Source organism: Microtus pennsylvanicus, chromosome 8 (assembly GCF_037038515.1).
Source record: "Microtus pennsylvanicus isolate mMicPen1 chromosome 8, mMicPen1.hap1, whole genome shotgun sequence".
Lineage (NCBI taxonomy): Eukaryota > Metazoa > Chordata > Mammalia > Rodentia > Cricetidae > Microtus > Microtus pennsylvanicus.
Window position 1 is genome coordinate 98,199,311 of NC_134586.1, and position 19,788 is coordinate 98,219,098.

General features: G+C 48.5%; 1 long non-coding RNA gene across 1 annotated transcript in view; it reads left to right on the top strand.

Moving 5' to 3' along the window:
- Positions 1-6,405: 6,405 nt before the first annotated feature.
- The window catches only part of LOC142856542 (uncharacterized), a 62,240-nt gene continuing 48,857 nt past the window's right edge, over positions 6,406-19,788 (top strand). The window contains exons 1-2 of the long non-coding RNA XR_012911655.1: positions 6,406-6,560; positions 10,768-14,879. This is a non-coding gene — a long non-coding RNA (uncharacterized LOC142856542). The remainder of the gene's footprint in view (positions 6,561-10,767; positions 14,880-19,788) is intronic.

Below are 19,788 nucleotides of genomic sequence, written 5' to 3' on the forward strand. Positions count from 1 at the left end.
CAGGGCTGGGACTCAAGGCCAAGACTTCAGGTCTGTTAGGCAAACATCCTACGAACTGAGCTATAGGCCCATGTTCCTTTACTTCTAGAATCCCTATAAATGGTACTTTCAAAGTACACCTTTGCTACAAAGAGGAACCTGACAGCTGGAGTCAGGGTCTGGGGAGTCAGTGCCTGAGTCTGTGGCTTCTCTGCAGCTTTCCTGTGTGATGTTGGTCAAAGCAATTACCCTCTCGGGGGGCTCAGGTGTTCCATCATCATCTTTGCACAAAAAGAGGAATACTGTTGTTGGCCGATGTGTAGGGTCTGGGTAAAAATGAATGAGTTAGCCCTTGAGAAAAGAAATAAAGGTCTCAGGGACTTCACCTAAAGGCAGGAGACGAACAGGATACAGCTTTTACTTACTCCCTTGGCCATTCTTTCTGGCCCCTTCTCGGGATGGACATTTGTAATCTGCAATGCCACGCTGACTTGGCTTGCTTCTCAAAAACATGGCAAGCAAACATTAGCTCAAGATAATGCAACACGAGCAATGCAGAGGCCAGTTTACCCGGAAAAAGGAAATCTCGCTGTGTTTTCCAACGACAGTGCGCAATTGCTTCCAGCATCACGCATAAGCCCTGGTTTTGTGGCAGCAAGAACATGCCTTGGGAAATCAAGACGAGGAAGGGGGGTGGCGGGGTGGGGGTGGGGCTATCCCAGGCCAGCTCTGCGCCTGCCCGCTGTCCAGTTTGCTGAAAACTGTCCTCAGTGATAGGGTGCTTGTTAGAGAAACAGGGACTAAATTTATTGTTGGCGTTTGGGGGAGCCAATTTCCATCTTGTACTGTTGGAACTCAGAGCCGGGGAAGAGCGCTTGAAGCCAAAACTGGCTTTGTGGCTGTGCTTGCCTCTGCTCAGCACCACCTGCCTCCAATCAAACTGTCCAATTACAGAAGAGTGGGTTTCCCCCCACTTTCTGGGAAGGGAAGAAATCCATCCAGGAATGGACCGATTTCTAAATGTTTTTTCTCTCCACCCCTTAGAAAGATATGGTGTTGTGGGGCGGGGGGCGGGAATAAGAAAACCCAACAAATTCAGACAGACAGATGAATGCTGGAGGAGAAAGTGTCTCCCACTGCACCATGTCCAAGGTTCAAACACCAGAATGTTCCCGTCCACACACTTCTGTGGTTTTGACCACTGCTGTCAGATCTGTAATTATGTCTTCTGATAAAGTTATTAGCCACTCAGAAGGAAGGCATCTCTTTTCTAACACGCAAGGCAGTAATTAAAGGCTGCAGATTTCACAGGTGAAATCTTGCAGAAAGTATTGAGTTTGAAGTCAAAGAATTTAACAATCCACCCCAACATAATTATACTTTTTCCCCCCCTCCAAATAAAATCTTGTGTTTGAAACAATGAGTTCAGGGCAATGATACTATTTATCTGTGAGTTCCAGTCTCTCTCTCTTTTCTTTTTTTTTCTTCCTTTGGCTGTTCTGAAAAGGCTCAGTTCACAGCTGAGACGCAGACTGGACTAGAAGGGGCTTGGCTTAACAGCTGACACGTGGCATGCCATGAACCCTGAAGGTAATTACAGACGCGCTTGCCCCTGGCAGGCGGCAGTGAAGGGAGCTAGTGAATGAACTCCTCTGGATGCTCCGAGTTCACATCTTGAGCTATCCCCCATTAGAAAGAACAATGGGGCAACTTGCTCTTTTAGGATTCCATAGGAACTTGAGGGAACCATTTAGGCGTATCTTTCTTTGTATATGTGCGTTTGTGTGTATGCACACATGCGCCTGAGTGTGTATGCATGAATGTGCACGTGCCCATGCATGAAAGTCAAAGGTCAACCTCAAGTGTCCTCTCAGGTGCTATCCACTTTGCTGCTTTTGTTTTCTCAAGTCAGGATCTCTCTCATGGCTTGGAGTGTGTCAGTTTGGAGTGTGTCAGTTTGGAGTGTGCGAGTTTGTAGTGAGTCAGTTTGTAGTGAGTCAGTTTGTAGTGAGTCAGTTTGGAATGAGTCAGTTTGGAGTGAGTCAATTTGGAGTGTGTCAGTTTGGAGTGTGTCAGTTTGGAGTGTGTCAGTTTGGAGTGAGTTTGGAGTGTGTCAGTTTGGAGTGTGTCAATTTGGAGTGTGTCAATTTGGAGTGTGTCAGTTTGGAGTGTGTCAGTTTGGAGTGAGTCAGTTTGGAGTGTGTCAGTTTGGAGTGAGTTTGGAGTGTGTCAGTTTGGAGTGTGTCAGTTTGGAGTGTGTCAGTTTGGAGTGAGTCAGTTTGGAGTGTGTCAGTTTGGAGTGAGTTTGGAGTGTGTCAGTTTGGAGTGTGTCAGTTTGGAGTGTGTCAGTTTGGAGTGAGTCAGTTTGGAGTGTGTCAGTTTGGAGTGAGTTTGGAGTGTGTCAGTTTGGAGTGTGTCAATTTGGAGTGTGTCAATTTGGAGTGTGTCAGTTTGGAGTGTGTCAGTTTGGAGTGAGTCAGTTTGGAGTGTGTCAGTTTGGAGTGAGTTTGGAGTGTGTCAGTTTGGAGTGTGTCAGTTTGGAGTGTGTCAGTTTGGAGTGAGTCAGTTTGGAGTGTGTCAGTTTGGAGTGAGTTTGGAGTGTGTCAGTTTGGAGTGTGTCAGTTTGGAGTGTGTCAGTTTGGAGTGAGTCAGTTTGGAGTGTGTCAGTTTGGAGTGTGTCAGTTTGGAGTGTGTCAGTTTGGAGTGAGTCAGTTTGGAGTGTGTCAGTTTGGAGTGAGTTTGGAGTGTGTCAGTTTGGAGTGTGTCAATTTGGAGTGTGTCAGTTTGGAGTGTGTCAGTTTGGAGTGAGTTTGGAGTGTGTCAGTTTGGAGTGAGTCAGTTTGGAGTGAGTTTGGAGTGTGTCAGTTTGGAGTGTGTCAATTTGGAGTGTGTCAGTTTGGAGTGAGTTTGGAGTGTGTCAGTTTGGAGTGAGTTTGGAGTGTGTCAGTTTGGAGTGAGTTTGGAGTGTGTCAATTTGGAGTGTGTCAGTTTGGAGTGAGTCAGTTTGGAGTGAGTTTGGAGTGTGTCAGTTTGGAGTGAGTCAGTTTGGAGTGTGTCAGTTTGGAGTGTGTCAGTTTGGAGTGTGTCAGTTTGGAGTGTGTCAGTTTGGAGTGTGTCAGTTTGGAGTGTGTCAGTTTGGAGTGTGTCAATTTGGAGTGTGTCAGTTTGGAGTGAGTTTGGAGTGTGTCAGTTTGGAGTGTGTCAATTTGGAGTGTGTCAGTTTGGAGTGTGTCAGTTTGGAGTGTGTCAGTTTGGAGTGAGTTTGGAGTGTGTCAGTTTGGAGTGAGTCAGTTTGGAGTGAGTTTGGAGTGTGTCAGTTTGGAGTGTGTCAATTTGGAGTGTGTCAGTTTGGAGTGAGTTTGGAGTGTGTCAGTTTGGAGTGAGTCAGTTTGGAGTGAGTTTGGAGTGTGTCAGTTTGGAGTGAGTCAGTTTGGAGTGTGTCAGTTTGGAGTGTGTCAGTTTGGAGTGTGTCAGTTTGGAGTGTGTCAATTTGGAGTGTGTCAGTTTGGCTCTAGGCTGCTTGGCCAGGGAGCCTTGTATTGGGGTTATGAGCGTGCACCACCACATCTAGCTTTTTATACATGGATTTGGGGATTGAATTCAGGTTCTCATGTGGAATCTTTGCATTTCCAAGGCTACTCCCCCAAGCTTGCCGAACCAACATGGGGACCTTTCTAGACTTGGAGCCCACTGAAGTCACTCAAAGGGGGACTCCACTCCAGGGGAGTTCTTTTGTGTGCAGAGCAGCAGCTGCTCTCATCCCCTGAAACTCTCCAGGACCAGAGTCTCAGGGATGCCTTCACCTTTCTGCCCTTGTCTGGGCCTGATGGGTCACTGCCTTGGGCAGTCGCTGTCATACATGGTGGCTCTCAGTATTGATGGACTTCGTGATGACCAAGGAATTTCTTCTCCTTTGGTTTGAAATGAATATGTGAAGGAAGTGGTGGTTGGAAAAAATAAATGAGATAATTTCCTCCTAGTTTTCTAGATCTTTCCTTTGAATTTCTCGAGAGTCCCTTTATCTTCTCATTGCCCCCAAATATCTACCCACCTTTAGGAAACATTGATTCCCTTTCCTCCAACTCTAATGCACCCCAAGGAAATCTCTCACAGGCTGTGAATTCATCTAAGACCTGTGGTCCCAGACTCTGAGGCTGGCATGCTCATCCCACTCTGTGGGGAACTTGGGAGGGGGATGGGGGTTGCTAAGTACCCAGGCTCCATAACCGAGTGCTGTGCTCCGTTTTCCTTTGGGTGTGTATATGCATGTGCACGTGTGCGTGTCCGCGTGGTGGTGTGAGCAGAGGCTGTCCCTGGGGAGCTCTCCACCCTGATTTTTGGAGACAGGGTTTTCCACCAAACCTAGAGCTTCTGGTTTGGCTGGACTGGCTGGCCCCACAGCTCTTCCCATCTTGGTTTCTCCCCAGTGCTGTGCATACAAGTGTGAGCCAGCAAGATTTTTACGTGAGTTTCAGGGCTCCAACTCTAATTCTTGTGCTTGCAAGGCAAGAACCTTACCCACTGAGTCATCTGCCCAGTCCAGGGCCCTGGTTTTCTGCACACGAAGGTGGGTTCTTCCCCCACTTTTGTAAGTCTTTGCTACCCCAAGAAATGGTGAGAAGAGCTAGTCACGTAGGTTTAGACCTGTTAAGTGGAAATCATTGGTCTTGTGGCTCTAGCTCAGATAGAGCTGCCTGTGCTTCAAGCATGATTTATGTTGGCCTCGTGCCTGATCTGCCTTGAGCATCCTAGCCATCGGCCCCCTCATAGAGTAGCTCAAGGTTAAGATAGTGAGAAGAAAATAAAAGTGAAAATTCCCAGTTGTCATAGTTCAAGCACCCATGGCAACAGTAGCTGCATTTGGGTATTATCTTAGACAGCACAGAAAAAGGGAACGTTCTAGAACATATTACAGAAAAGTTTATAGGGTAACGATGCCCTGAATGTTCTCTGGGTATGTCTATTTTTTTTCTGACATCCTCCTTGCCTGTGTCTACCTATGCCACCCACTCAGATCATCTAGTTCACACTTGAAGCTGGGTGTGGCAGACTGGGGTTAACAAGGGATTCTGGGGTTAGGTACCCTCAAACAACATTTCCAAGCTCTGCACTCTGATTCCTTTTGTGTCTCAGGTTTTGTTTTTCTTTTAAAATGTGGACAAGCCCAGGTCCCATATCAGGGAACAGTGGAGATTAGGCAAAATGATGCAGGTCACGTACCCAGGGACACATAACAGGTCTTAGGTGAGGATGGAAGTTCTGCCTGTCCCTCTTCCTTCACATTGTCACCTGCTGGGTGAGTTTGTGTCCCTCCAAGCAATTTCTGTCCTGAGTCACTCTCCCCCAGGCCCAACTGGTCCCCAGTGGGTCACTGAAGCCTCTCCTCTGGCTCCCTGTCTCTAAACTGACCCCACATCCTTGTGGTCAGAGGTGTGTGTGTGTGTGTGTGTGTGTGTGTGTGTGTGTGTGAAGTTTGTTATGTTGGTACTTACAGATATTTGTTCCCAAAAATGAAAAAGTTTCAGCTCCATCCCTCAGATGCTATCCACTTCTTGAAAAAGGGTTTCTCACTGCCTTGGAACTCTCCAAGTAGGCTAGCTTGGTTGACCAGTAAGCCCCAAGGATCTGCCTGCCTCTGTCTAACTGGAGTGGGGATTATGAACATGAGCCGTTAACAGGTGCTTTTTCTTTGTCATGGGTTCTGAAGATTTAATTCAGGTCTTTCAAGTGCTTTCCTGAATGAACGGACTCCCAAGCCCCGGAGGCATCGTTCTGAATAGATTCTGATCATGTTTCCATCAGGAAATACCCAGACCATCCCCAGCATCTTCAGGGTAAAATGCAAGCTCCTTAACAAAACACAAGGGTCCAAAGAGGATCAGTATTGTGTTGTCTTCCTCCCTTGCCCCAACTCCACTTGGGGATCTAGATATGGGTGACTCTTACCCTGATGTCATCTGGTCCCAGGCTTGCCCCTCTGTACACCCCCACCATGCCACCTGTAGCCCAGTAGGCCATTGGGACACCTCTGCGCTAGCGCCTGCTGCTCTGGTGCTTGACTCTGTGAGAGCATCAGGACTCTCGGATGGGGCTGATTCATCCTCAGCCGTGCTCCCGGGTGCTCACCCACCGAGGCTGGTTTCTGGAAGGCACTAGAAGGTCTCCAGTGAATGAGGGTGAGGCTGCTGGATTTGGTGTCAGAGGCGACGTCCACCCCTTCTCTAAACCCCACACAGCACAACTTTCTTTACCAAAGCTAGCTGCAGACAGAGGCAGTCTGCTGCCTCACGGAGGGGTGGTGACTCAGGGGATAACTGTGGGCAGGGGGGCTTTCCAGCAGCCTAGTTAGCTGAAACCACACAGCAGCCTTCCCAGTCTGTGGGGTGACCTACTTCTCAGTTCCTGTAGCCTCAACGCCCAGCCGACAGAATGCTGATGAGGAAGGCCATGCTGGCCTCTGATGAGAAAAGGGGACGGAGATGCCACTGATTGATTTGACCTTGCAGAGCTGTGGGGACAGGATGTTCTGTGCTTTCTGATGCTGGGAAGTGGTCTGGGTGAAGGGACTTCCTGCTGATCTGGTAAGTTCCTAAAGAAGGGGGACAGCTAAGGTCGCCTAGTCACATTCACCTGCCCCCGCCCCAACCTTCTTGGGTGTATGTCCCAATTAGAAAGAAAAAAAAATCCCAAAGGGGTCCTTACCCAAGTACTCATTTTGTGTGTTAGAGTGGCGGTGAAAATCAGACTCTCAGTTTCCTTGAACTGGGTCCCTATGAGGTCAGCAGCTAGTTGGGACATCTGGGTCAGTGCAAGTGCTTCCTCCCATCTCAGTATCCCTGGCAGGAGGAACTGCAGGTGGGCCATCGAGGTGGGCACACTCTCTAGCTCACCCAGCCCCAGAGAGATGCAGAGACGCCCGGCCCGGCCCAGCCACCGGCTTCTTCTTTCTTTCTCCTGTCGGGTCTTCACTCTGTAAGAGCACCTCCTTCTGTGTCCCTCTTTCCCAGGGCATCTCCAGCCCCGCTCTACAAGGATGGCCCAGATTTCTCTCCTAGGACTCCTGTCCATAAAAACCTTCGTAATTGGCTGTGGTTTCTCTCTCACTGAGTCTGTTCTCTCTTGTGAGGACATCCCTGGAAGCCAGCAACCTACTGAGCACTGTCAGCCCAAAGAAGGCAGAGGACCTGTGGATCCTGATCCCACAGGTACAAAAGATGTCAGGCTACAGCCCACCCTGCAGGAACCAGAGTTTAGGACAGACCCACCCCTTGAGAGTTTTAGTGGTCAGCTGGAGGAGGACAATGTAGACTAGAAACAGGCCTTTAGAGGAGATGGCTTAGCCTGGCTTGCCTCCCTCTGCATTCACTGTCTGCAAACCAGTGTGGCAGCATCTGCGGGCTGCATGGGAAGCATGCAGAGACGGGGGACTCTGGCAGCTTCACACACAGGTGTGGCTGCAAATGCTGAGGTCCACAGGGCATTGGTGGAGGTGAGGTGGAGAGCTGGTTAAGACCTGGTCTGACCAGGTTGTGTGAACTTGAGGGTTTCTTGACTTCTCTGGCTCTCAGTCGGCTCTTTCATTACATGGATTTAACCATAATGGCCACATAGGAAAGCTGTAGAAACAGCCCAAATAAATGTCCATTGGCAGAATGACACATAAAGGCAGCGTGGCATCTACAAACAATGGAATATTATTCAGCCCTCAAGAAGAAGGAAATTCTACAGCAGCTGGTAGCATGGGTAAGCCTTGGGGACATTGTGCTAAGTGAAATGAGCCCGTCACAGAAAACAAACGCTGCATTGTTCCAGGTACTCGCAGCATTTGGAAAATAACCACATTCATGCACTCAAAGAGAGGAATGGTAGCTGTCTACCAGGAAGTGGGGAGACAAGGGAGCGGGCAAGAAGTTTCCCTGAAGCAGGACAGCCAAACTACAGACATTGGACCTATAGTTACCACTAATTTCTTGAATGCTTACGTGTCTGTTAATATAGACAACCTCATATCGAGAGTTCTTACCACAATAAAAAAAAGTCATCTGCATGGGAAAAATAATATTACCCACATCACAGAGCGTGTACATTCTAAAACAGCGTGCCAATGATATGGTGCATTTGCTAGCTGGGAGCTGTGTGTGCTAGTAAGCGGCTGGAGAGGAACTGAAAGAGGAATATTCAGCCAGGTGACGGCGCATAAGTTGGAGTTATTTGGACTTCTAAATTCACTCCTTTTAAAGATCAGATTGCGCCCTCCCAAGTCACGTGACCCATCTCAAGGTCAGGATTTAGTCCAGCTTCTTTGAGACAGGGTCTCTTTGTTATTTTTTTTTTTCTGTTGCGCGTTGACCCTCTCCTGTTCTTGTTTCTGTTGCGCGTTGACCCTCTTCTGTTGCTTGTAGACCCTCTCCTGTCTCTGCCTTGTGTCTCTGTGGGAGTGCTGGAGTCACAGAGGGGCTGTGGCAGACATCTTTTATGAGCGTTCTGGGGTTTCGAACTCAGATCTCTGTGTTTGTGTCAAAAGTGCTTTATCCACTGAATCATCTCCCCAACCTCTAACTCACTCGTTCAGCCCCATGTTTTCCTCTCTGACCATCATAAATCTAAGTATTGATGAGATGTTGTCTCTCTTATGGAAAAGTAGATTTATGTATTTCCAATTCACTTAAAAACTCAATATACATTTTTATTTGCTAATTTCAGGCAACAAGACCAAATCTTTTTTAAACAATGACATGTTTAAGAAGTGTAAACTGAGGCCCCTTTCTCAACCTTACGGAGCTAACACTCTCAGCTCAGTGTTTGGGGGCACTCTGGGGTTCCCACCTGCAGACTCAGGAAAGTTTGGGGTCTAGGGCAGTGAGTGAGGAGTGAGTTTGAGATCTGACAGCTGATATCTTTGCAGCCCCACCTTTGTCCCCCACTGAGGCCCATGAGTAAGGAAAAACACTGTCCACAAGGTTGCCAGTTACAGGTAAGGTTGGTTGGATGTGAGGCCCATCTACAAAAACATAATGAAATCTTTAAAAGCTTTGGAGAAGCCTAGGAAAATGGATCCTATTGTCCATAGCTCAAAACTCTTGGGTCTGAACTGCTATCTAAGAGACAGTATGGCCCCACCCCGGGGGTTGCCACTTGTCTTTAGCCTGGAGTTCCCCTGAACCAAGTCATCTGCCTCCTTGTTCAAGGTTGCTGATGCCATACAAACAAGCTGCCCTTGTCCACCCTAACTTCTGTGACAGATGTCACCCTGCGGACTACCCATCCTTCCCACCTTACAGGGACAGAGGGGCTTGACTTCCCGAAGATGGTGGCCTTGTCATGGTACCCTAGTGATGAAGCAGGTCTTCTGCCCAGAGCCCCTTGCTCTATTGAGCAAGTCTGTGCCTTTTCTTCCCCAAAGGCTAAGGAGTGAAGACACCACTGGTCACCTCTCTCTCTCCTGGCTACACTACTAAATAGGCCCCCCAGTATCTTTGTTCCAAATATTGACTCCCTCAGATCCAGCTGAAACCCCCTGTTTCCTATGTGAACTCTACAGCAACTCTGTCCCATCTAACAAGGGACAAAGACAGCATGACTTAGTAATGTCTTCCCAAAGAGCAAGACAACAATGTTGATCAGGGCTTAAAAATGTTCCTATCTCATAACTTTAACTCCCAGACTTGTGTCAAGAACAGGCCAGGTCTGTGGCACTGATTTCCATCCTTAAATGTGTAGGGAATGAACATTTTATATATCTAAAAGAGAGGCATCATCAATAAATTCTGCTATAAACATATACGGAATATTTTAAGGCCATTACAACTCATTTAGAGGTGTGGGAGGTCACTCACCTGGTAAATACAGGTGTGCAGGTATGTATGGAGGTCAGAGGTCTCTTGAATACAAGCTTGAAGGCCTGCATGTGGATTCCCCAGCATAAATGTATAAGCTTAGCATGGTGTGAGTTGGGGTCAGAAACAGACAGAGCACTAGAGCTTGATGGACAGCAAGTCTAGCCAATCAGTGAGCATAAATTCACTGTGAGCACCCTGTTTTAAAAAGTAATGTAGAAAGTGATAGAGGAAGACATGTGATATCGACCTCTGACCTCCATACATACCTGCACACCTGCATGTGTGGATTATGCATGTGCACACAAGCACACAAACAAAAAAAGCTGAATCAGTTTAAAGAGTAGCTAATAATACAGGAAGATGTTAATGTTATAATATTAGATTTAAACTACTAAACCTAATGAGACCTGTAAAAACAAATATGTGTGCAGACATGGCATGTATATGTATTTATGAAGTGAAAAGATGGGGAGGGAGGGAGAGAGAGACACTCCCATATAAAGCTTTTGGCTAGTGACCACTGTGCCAATAGGGTTAATATGTAGCTGGAAAATTCCTATCAGCCAGTAGCACGGTCGCATTCTCTGTAGTTCAACCCACTGCTTAGCATGACTTATGCATGTGTCATCACACACTTGGCTGCATGTATGAATACTTGACATTGCACTCCAGCTGCTTACAGCATCCAGTGGGGCAGCACACTGTATGGGTTCACAACCTAGGAGAAACGGGCAGGACCTTGCGGCTAAGGCCTGGAGTGTCTGGGGAGTTTACACAAAGACAAAATTGTGTAAAGTGCATTTCTTAGGATGAATCTCTATCATTAACATAAGCATGTCTGTGTGTGTGCACACCTGCGTGCATGTGTGTATAAGGATATACCAAGACATGAAGAACAGTTCTTCCTAGTCAAGAGATGTTTGCAAGCCATTTCCTTTTCCTTTCCCAGAGTGATCTGCTTGCCTCGAATTTTCTGTAATGATCATGTCTGACATAGAAACTATTTCAAAATGATTCAGCCAACAGAGATGACTCAGCCACGGAGAATGAAGCCTGTGTCTTTTCAGATCTCCTTCACAGAAACCTCTGGAGCTGGGTCCCTCGCCCTGGTGATGCTGACTTTGGCACTGAGCAGAGGCGGGCCTCCAGGCCACCATTCCCTGACACCTGGGACCAGAATGAAGATGTGGCCACATCTTAGTCTCTGCCTCCTTTCCTGGACCAGTCACAAGTCTAGAGGGTATCAGGAAGAGAGAAGTCTACACTGTGGATCTAGCCGAGTCTGAGCTGGTATATCAGCACCATTACAGAGCCTCTTTACCTCTGAAGACTTTGCCTCATCCATAAATTTGTGACTAATTCCACTCCTAGAATCCTAAACGAGAGGCGGGGTAGAGTTTAGGACTACACCCATATAGCAACGAGCCTGGATTGGTGTGTGCATGTATTCCTGCATGTCTGTGTGAATTGTGTGGTCTCTCATCTGATGAAGCATCCAAGATGGGTTTTATCATGCACTTGTGAAAGCTTTGGAGGAATTTATGGGTTCTATTTTACAACCTGCTCGCCCTGAACCAGGAGAGGGTTATGGAGTCCCTTGGTTCTTTGTGGACAGGACTGTGTCTGCTTTCCCTCCATAGAAGATGTGGAACAGTCTTCAGTGTTTTCTGAATTCACTTTCTTGTCTGGCTCACGTGTGGATGTCTGCCACAGTGCAACCTGTGGAGGTCAGAGGACAACTTCAGAGTCAATTGGTTTTTGCCCTCTACTTCACATGAGGCAGGGACTGTTACTGTTTGTTGCATTGTACACCATGCCCAGAAGCTTCCACCATCCCCCTGCTTCCATCCCTCATCTCAATGTAGATGTGCTGGGGTTATAGATGAATGCTACCGTGTCTGGCTTCATGTGGGTTCTGGGGATCCAAGCATAGGTTCTCATATTTGTCCAGCAAACACTTTACCCACTGAACCATCTTCTCAGGCCTGCATCTACTTTCAGTAGATTCCATGGACGTCAGCCTAAGTCCACTTGATCAGCAGAAAGGAAGTAAGCAATTACAAAAATAATTTCACTGCACCCAGTAAGAGACAGACGACCGTGAGGAGAATCACACCATCAACATCACCATTACAGCCATCGCCGGCATCACCAACATCACCAGCAGTATCTCCAGCGTCACCAAACATCATTACCACCATCAGCTCCAGCTTGGTGTGGTCCACATCGTCCCTTCATCCTTGCTCTTGCTTTTGCACTCGAAAGTACTTGGAAGCTGTCAAGTCCTCACCTTGCAGTGCCCCTTTCAAGAGACCACTGCCATTGCTGTTAGGTGACTTGGCCAGGAAGAAGGGCATATGGGTGATGGCCCCGTCCTGGCAGGAAGTGGATGTGCCATCGCAGAGTAAGCCTGCACTGGCACTGTTGGGGCAATGTGGGCAAGCGCAGCACCACACAAGGCCAAGTGCAAATTGTTTTAAAATGCACAAACGAGCTTGGTTCAGGTGCTGCCAAAGAATTCTCCATTTCAGCAGAGAGTTATTTCGTGCCCTTTCCCCCTGCACAGCCAACGAAAGCACGGCTGGCCGTGGAGTCGTTAAGCTGTGCTTTTAAGAGATACTGTCAAGGAAAGCAGGCCACAGATCGAGCCTGATTGGCTCAACTGCTTTGAGTTGCTTTTTTGTTGAAGCCACATCAAACCTGCAATCTGCGGGCTCTCCTTCCCTTGTGAAATTGTCACTCTGAACCCTTGGAATTGATTCGGTTCTGGGAGCCCTCTAGTCATTCAGAGTGTGCACGTGTGCTCGGGCTTGTGATGTGGCTCCTGACCTCAGGGAGCCATGAAGGACGTAGGATGCTGTAGGAAAACAGGTGGTATGGGGCGTGGCTATGGTGGGGGTGAGAAAAGGAGACATCATGTCGTCTACCAGGAACCTCTGTCTGGGGATCCGCTTCCGTGTCGGCCTGTGCAGTCTCAAGGCCTGTTCGTGGCTATTGCAGCCCTAGCAGTCAAAAGTAGGATGAAGGTCTTGGGGGAGCAAGGAGAGATATTCTGACACCCACTCGATCTCATTTTGTCCAGAAAACAAAGTTTTCTATACACTCAACCCCAGATCTTTGGTTTCTTGGTTGAAGTTGGGTGATGTTCTTCTGCTGGCTTCCAAGGAGGCTGTGCCCAGCACTTGCGGTTTGGTCCATAGCTGCTCTGGTCCAAAGAGGATTCTTCTAGCAAGGAGCAAGGGAGCACAGGTCATCAGGTAGACAAATGATGCATGCCAGGTTTGCAAATAGTGTGGGATGAGGGAGTGGTTTGTAACAGGTAGACAGGTAGGATTTTGAATCTCTCCGGGAGGCTCAAAGAGAGGGGGATATAAACCTGGGCTCCTTTCTGATACAAATAAAATCAGATCATGCTATCTCGGTGGTACCTGGTCTCATCTGGAGGAGGAGTCTCTATATCTTACAGTGTGGGAGACCCTTCACGAATTGTTCACTGAATGAACAAATGCATCCACACAGCTGGCAAGGGATCTTCTTCAACATAAAGGCAGCAAGGAGGCCAGAAAGCCCTGGAATGGCATGCTGGGACTCAGGAACCCAGACTTTTATTCACCTATCCCTCAGGTAGAGTCGTATTGGCAGCACCCAGGTCATGTCCCCAGCCACTTCGTGTCTACCTTTTCTCAGTATGTCATGGGAAGATTAAAGGAGCAGGTGTACATCGTATATTGTGTACCTGGCACAAAGCTCGCTTGAAAGACACAGCAGCTGTCTGTATTTTAAGCTAGACCCTTGCGAGCAATCAGGAAGACTCGGGTTTTAGTAGGAACAGGGTCTTTCAGCCCCCAGCAGCTCCCATCACAGGACTCTGGCAGTGTTTGGAGAACACATAGCTCTCCTGGGTGCTTCTTTTGGTGTCTGTCACTGGGGAAAGTCATTTGCTGACCCTAGGGCCTAGTGAGTAAAGACACAAGTCAAATGAGGTGACCCTTGTTCTTGGGGTGGCTGCTAACTGCTCCGTCGATGGAAGGTCTAAGGACTCAGTTTCCCATAGACCAAGGTCAGCCCATGAGAGCCAGGCCTTTGCCAAGCAGGGTGAAAGATTGCTGCTGCCTGCTGGCTCTGTCCCCAGGGGCTGGCCCTCTCATTCTGTCCCACTTCACTCTGTCCTCCTCCTGACATCGCTGACTCTTGCCCCTAGTCGGACTGCCTTGAAGTATAATTGTAAGCAATAGAAACCAAGTGTTCCATTATCATAAGCCCAGTTCTGAAATTGAAAATTGGGCAGAATGAGGCAGCCCCACAGCGGCGTTAGCAGCAGCAAAGCCTAACTGAATTAGAGCGCTGCCTTGAGGCATCGGGCAGGAAGTGAAAGAGCTTTCAGGGGCCAACGTTCCTTAACCATTCGATGCACTAGTAGTCTTGGCATGCTTACCCTGTTGTCCCCTTAAAGGAAGAGAACACACATCGCTAGGGCAAGCTGAGAGACAGAACACAGTCCCTGGTCTTCACTCCCAGGAGGTCTCAGCCACTCCGAACAGAGAGCCCCAGGACATGTCCTGTTGGGTGGCTGAGTTTGAGTGGTTTTGGGCAAATTGTCCAGTTCTTATTGGTTCCATTCACCAACTGGTCTTCTCAATTCTTTCATGATGGGGGAAACTTTCTATGTGGAGTTTACCACCCTAGCTTCTAAGTGTGCCCCCATTGGCTGCGGATGGAGAAAACCTAGACCCCATTGGAACCATACGCTGCTCTTGTCATATACTGTTACCCTAATTTTTCCCAGAAGTAAGCCTCCTTGCATAGAAAATAAACCTCCAGAGAAGTGGGGCTGGCTAAATCTTTTCCTGAGGAATTTGTTTCCTGGGCTCCAGTGTGACAGGAATACAGAAAGGAGAAGGAAAGGCAGACAGCGATGCTAACCACCACCACCTCCTTAGCTGTGTTTCCACTGATTTATTTACAGATGTCAAACAGGATACGGCACCTGGGAGGAGCTCAGTAAATACTCCTTAACTGATTACAACATGGAAGTCAATCTGAAGATCTTGAAGGAAATAGGTACTTTGGTTATTTATTTATTTTTTCAAAGTAGTCTGCAGCAGAAATGACCCTAGATAGAGGCATGTTGGTTCAGGCCAAAAGCAGAGAGAGTTAAAATGAAATACCCTGCAAAGGTAACGGCCTTAGATATTTTTCTTGAAAATTCTCTCAATGAAACCGGGCAGTGGTGGCACATGCCTTTAATCCCAGCATGTGGGAGGCAGAGGCAGGCGAATCTCTGTGAATTCAAAGCCAGCCTGGTCTACAAGAGCTAGTTCCAGGACAAGCTCTAAAGCCACAGAGAAACCCTATCTCAAAAAACAAAACAAAACAAAAACAAAAATTCTCACAATGAATGAGTGTTCCTTTTTCTGGCTATTACCTTTGGTTCTATATTATTGGACAACAGGCATTGTAATCCATGAGTATGTGTCTGTGGTATACATGTGTCGTATGGTGTATGTGTGGTGTGGTGTGGTCTGAGGTGTATGTATATGTGTGTGATATGTGCATGTGTGTAGTGTGTTTATGTGTCTGGTGTGGTATGTGTGATATGCATGTATGATGTGTGTGTGTGGTGTGATATATATATGTATGTATGTGATATGTGCATGTGTATAATGTGTATGTATGTGTGTGGTGTGGCATGCGTGATATGCATGTGATGTGTATGTGTGTGTGTGATGTCTGTGAGTGCCTGAGAGCTTCTGGGGAGCCTCCTCCCCCTTTCTCACCTTAGAAGGATGTGGAGCTAGGCAGAGGCCACCATGCTCACACCGAGTGGACCCTGTGGCCTCTGAATCATGTTACAGGTAAGCGCTTCACTCATGGAGCCATCGCTCTGACTTCAGTGACAGGCACTCTGATGAGGCCCAGGGACACGGGAGGCTAGAATTTCCATTGCTACACTCTGTCATCTCCTTCCCTAATCCTGTTTTTTCCCTTTCCACATGGCGAAATCCCCTGACCGTGGTCTTGACTTCTCAGCATAGCCATGGGCTCCCTTCCCCTTGTTCCACCTTTGCTAGGGAGCTAGTCCAAGTTAAAATCATCTGTCTGCTGGTGTCCATCTTTCCCTGCAGCTGCTCCCCAAAAATGCAGACCAGAGTCACACGTGTTAACGCCTTGATGTTCCCACAGTCTCGGGGAGGGAAGATTTTATTTAATAAATCTCACGGATGAATGGATGAATGCGGAAAAGACAGGGTCTTTGGGGGAAGCTATTCATTTCGTTTGTCGGTCCTGGTACTGCATTTCCAGCCTTGGGTCCTGCCATTCTCCTTCCTCCTGAAGAGGAAGCCAGATTTCTCACCCTGTGAAAAGCCAATTCCACTTCAAAAGCCTCTTGATGGGTTCTTCAGAGAGGCTGGAGACGATGTCTCCCCTTCCCCTGGGAGAAGCCTAGGTGAGGGGTTGGCAGACGTTGCTGGCCAACCTGAAGAACTCGCCCTTGAAGCTAAATGAAAAGGGCTTGTGTCTTTGTCCTTAAGTTTCAATTTCTGCTTTTGTTCTTTGTTCGGAGGGGTTGGGAAAGCCTGGTGCTCCCCCACCCCGAGTCCCCATGTCCAGGGAGAGTTGATGGCTTCCTCCGTTGCTTTCCCTGCCTAAAAGCACTTAGAATCATCACCGTGCATATGGAAAAACCTCTTCCTGTGGCCCAACAATCAGCAGGTGATGCCTGCAGTTCTTCTTCTTCTTTTATTTCTTTCTTTTAAGCCACCATGAGACGCGGCTGTGTTCTCAGGTCAAGCTATTGCAGAAAGGCTGAAAGCAGCAGCCATTTTGGTTCACAGTGTTCTGGAAACTACCCACGGGCCATGCCCTGCTATTCTGGCCTGTTAATGTCCTTGCTTCAATCCGGTTGATTATTCTAAGCCTTCATCAGACCTGATTCCCTGCTTGATAAAACCCCGACCGACCGTTAAGGGGAAGTAAGCATTTGTCATCTCGGCACCTGGTTTCAGGAACAAAGTTCTTGCCTAGCAGCTCTGCAAGCCATTGCAAAATCACCTTTGCTCAGGGATCTCTGGCGACCGACTGCAGTGGGAACTATCCTAGGAGCTGGCTGGGTAGGCTGGGTAGGCGGTGCTGGGGAGTTCGGGTGATCAGGACTTCCAGGTTGCCATGGAGATTATCAATCATCTGAGGAAACCTGCTGGGAGGGGTGGGAGGTGAGAAACCCCGGAAGAAGTCATCTGCCTTTTACCAATGTCTTGGCACCTGGTGTACATAGCCTGGAACCTGGCTGTCCTTAGTCGTTGTTGGTGGCTACTTGGGCACTGGATTCTGGGAACAAAAGGGAAGCTAAGCACTGTGACTTCTCTTAGGAAATGTACCAAATTCAGGCTTCCGGGTTCTCTCGCAATTCTTCAGGGGCCCACAGAACCCAAGGGTGATTTTTGTGGGTGTCCAGGAAGCGGAAGGTGCCTCTTGCCATATTCAGTCAGGGGGGCCCAACTACCAACTTGCCCTGAGAACCCTCAGAATTTCTAGTCACTCACTCCAGAATCATGCCAGCTCTCCATTATTAACAGCTGTGAGGATCAATATTGATTACCAACTTGAGAGGAGGTACACCCCAAATGTGACTGGTACCATCCCATAGGCTGGAGTCCTGGGGCTGAAGAAGACTGAGCTGAACACCAGCATGCATTTCTCATCCCAACGGCAGATGCTGTGTGGTCATGCCCTTGCTGCGGGGCTTTCTCTGCCTCACGCCATGAGCTGGAAGAAACCTGGTCTTCTTTAACCTGCTTCTGTCAGGCAGTTTGAGACAACCCTGAGAGAAGGAACCGGTACAATCATGAAAATCTTTGGCTGTATTGTCTCCTGAGTTACGGGAGAGCAGAAGTTCAAGGTCATAGAGTTTACAAAGGTCAGAGCATTGGCCATCTTTCCCTGTCACAGTGCTTGCTCAGAGGTGTGCCAAAGGGCCACCCCCCTCGCTTTTCCCCTTGGGTGGGCATTGGGTTTTGTTTCCGCTGCAGCTCCCATGGTTCCTTGGGGCTGACCTGGTCCACTCCTTGTCCCAGTTCTCTGGAGCTTTTGTCTTTTGCTGTATTTCCACTTCCTGAAAGGGACCAGCCAGGCCCGTTTCACCTAGAAACACCTGGTCAGAAAGCTCAGGTGTTGGCCACCTGGGCACTGCCAAGGGCCAAGTCCATGTGATTAGCCAACTGAGCCTGGGGTTGGGGAAAAGCTGGCCTGGACCATGAGGCTCTGTAGCCAACTGAGCCTGGGGTTTGGGGAAGAGCTGGCCTGGACTGCTAGGCCCTGACTCTAGACTGTCTTTCAATGGAGAAGGCCGGCACTCGGGTTGCTTTTCTGGATGCCGGAGATTTAGAATATGGGGAGGCAGGAGCTGCCCTTTTAGTGCATTTGGGAGCAGTATTCACAGCCCTGGGGACGGGATGCTGGCTGCCATGGTCACTGCCAACTGAACTTAGATTCCTTTGTCCTGAAGGGAAGGCCCACAGACAGGTTGAGAGGCAGCCGTACTTCTGAGAATTGTTACATGACAGAAGGAGGCAAAGCCAGGGGCCTCTCTGCAGTACCCGTGGGCTTTGGCAAAGGAGTCCCGAGAAAGCAGGCTCTTTCTTCCAGAGTCACAAAGGACACGTTAGGAGAGGACTGTGGGATGGCAGTGTGCCAGACAGCCCTGGCTCTCCCAGAGTAGAGATGGAAAGCATTTACACCCCAGCCTTAGTGTTTGCAGAAAAAAAAGAGAGAGAAGGAAGGAAAGGAAAAAAAATGTATTACATTTATGAAGTCTTTGAGAGTTCTAAAGATGTCCCAACTTCATGACCGACCCCCAACAGTGTCGAATTTTTGCTATCCATATACTCATGGATGTATTCTACTGGGCTGAGTTTGGTTTACCGGGGGCCACACCCTTTCGCCAACTGCCAATAGTTCTTTAGCTACAGGCAGGGGCTCCTGAGCGCTATAGAATGTCTTACACCTGGGACCCATCAGGAATGGCAGCTGCCTTGGTCTTGTGCGGGTCTCCTGCAGGCACCCATGGCCGCTGTGAGCTCTTGACTGCAGCTGTCCGTCATGACCAGAAGCCAGATGGTCCTCTCTGACCCCTGGCTCTTAGAATATTTCTGCTCCCTCTTCCACAAAGGTCCCGAGCCTTAGTGTGTGTGTGTGTGTGTGTGTGTGTGTGAGAGAGAGAGAGAGAGAGAGAGAGAGAGAGAGAGAGAGAGAGAGAGAGAGAGAGAGACAGACAGAGAAAGAGAGAGAGAGAGAGAATTGGCTACTTTTGAGTTTCTGCATTAACCTCTGTCTACTGCACGAAGTAACCTCTCTACTAAGGTCTGAGAGCCCGGTCTCATTCTTTATGTCTGCCAAAAGGAGAGTGAAAAGGCCCATATTCCCAGAGTAAAGATCAGTGTGCCTCCTAGCATCCCCGCAGAGCAGAAACTCCATTGGCATCATAGTTGCTGCTATCTGGCTGCCGTAACCCCCATTCCGTCTACTGCCCCAGGTCCCCCTGAGCTCCTGGCACCTGGGTGGGCTCTGCTTTGGTGTTTCCTTCCTCACCCAGGAAGCAGTCCTGTCTCTCTGTCTCTGAAGTACTTTGCCTGTCTGGCCACAGAATCTATGACCCACCTTGTAAAAGAGAAGGCTCTCATTTGACTATGAAATCGAGGCTGACAGAGGTCAAGAGCTGACGACAATGAGCTGGGATCCAAACAGGGACCCGTGGCCCTTTATCCCAGAAAAATGGGAAAAATAGTGTCAGGTGCTAGTTTAGGGTTCTCCCCCACTTGAGAGTCTGTTCTCTTGAGGTAGAAACCAAGGGTCTGTACCATCTGTCTCATACTGCCCCTGGGGGAGAGGGGGACACAAGACAGGTCCTACATCCCCAGAACACTTCATGTTTTATAGAGAACCCACTGACTTGGCTAGTTTTCCAGTCAGC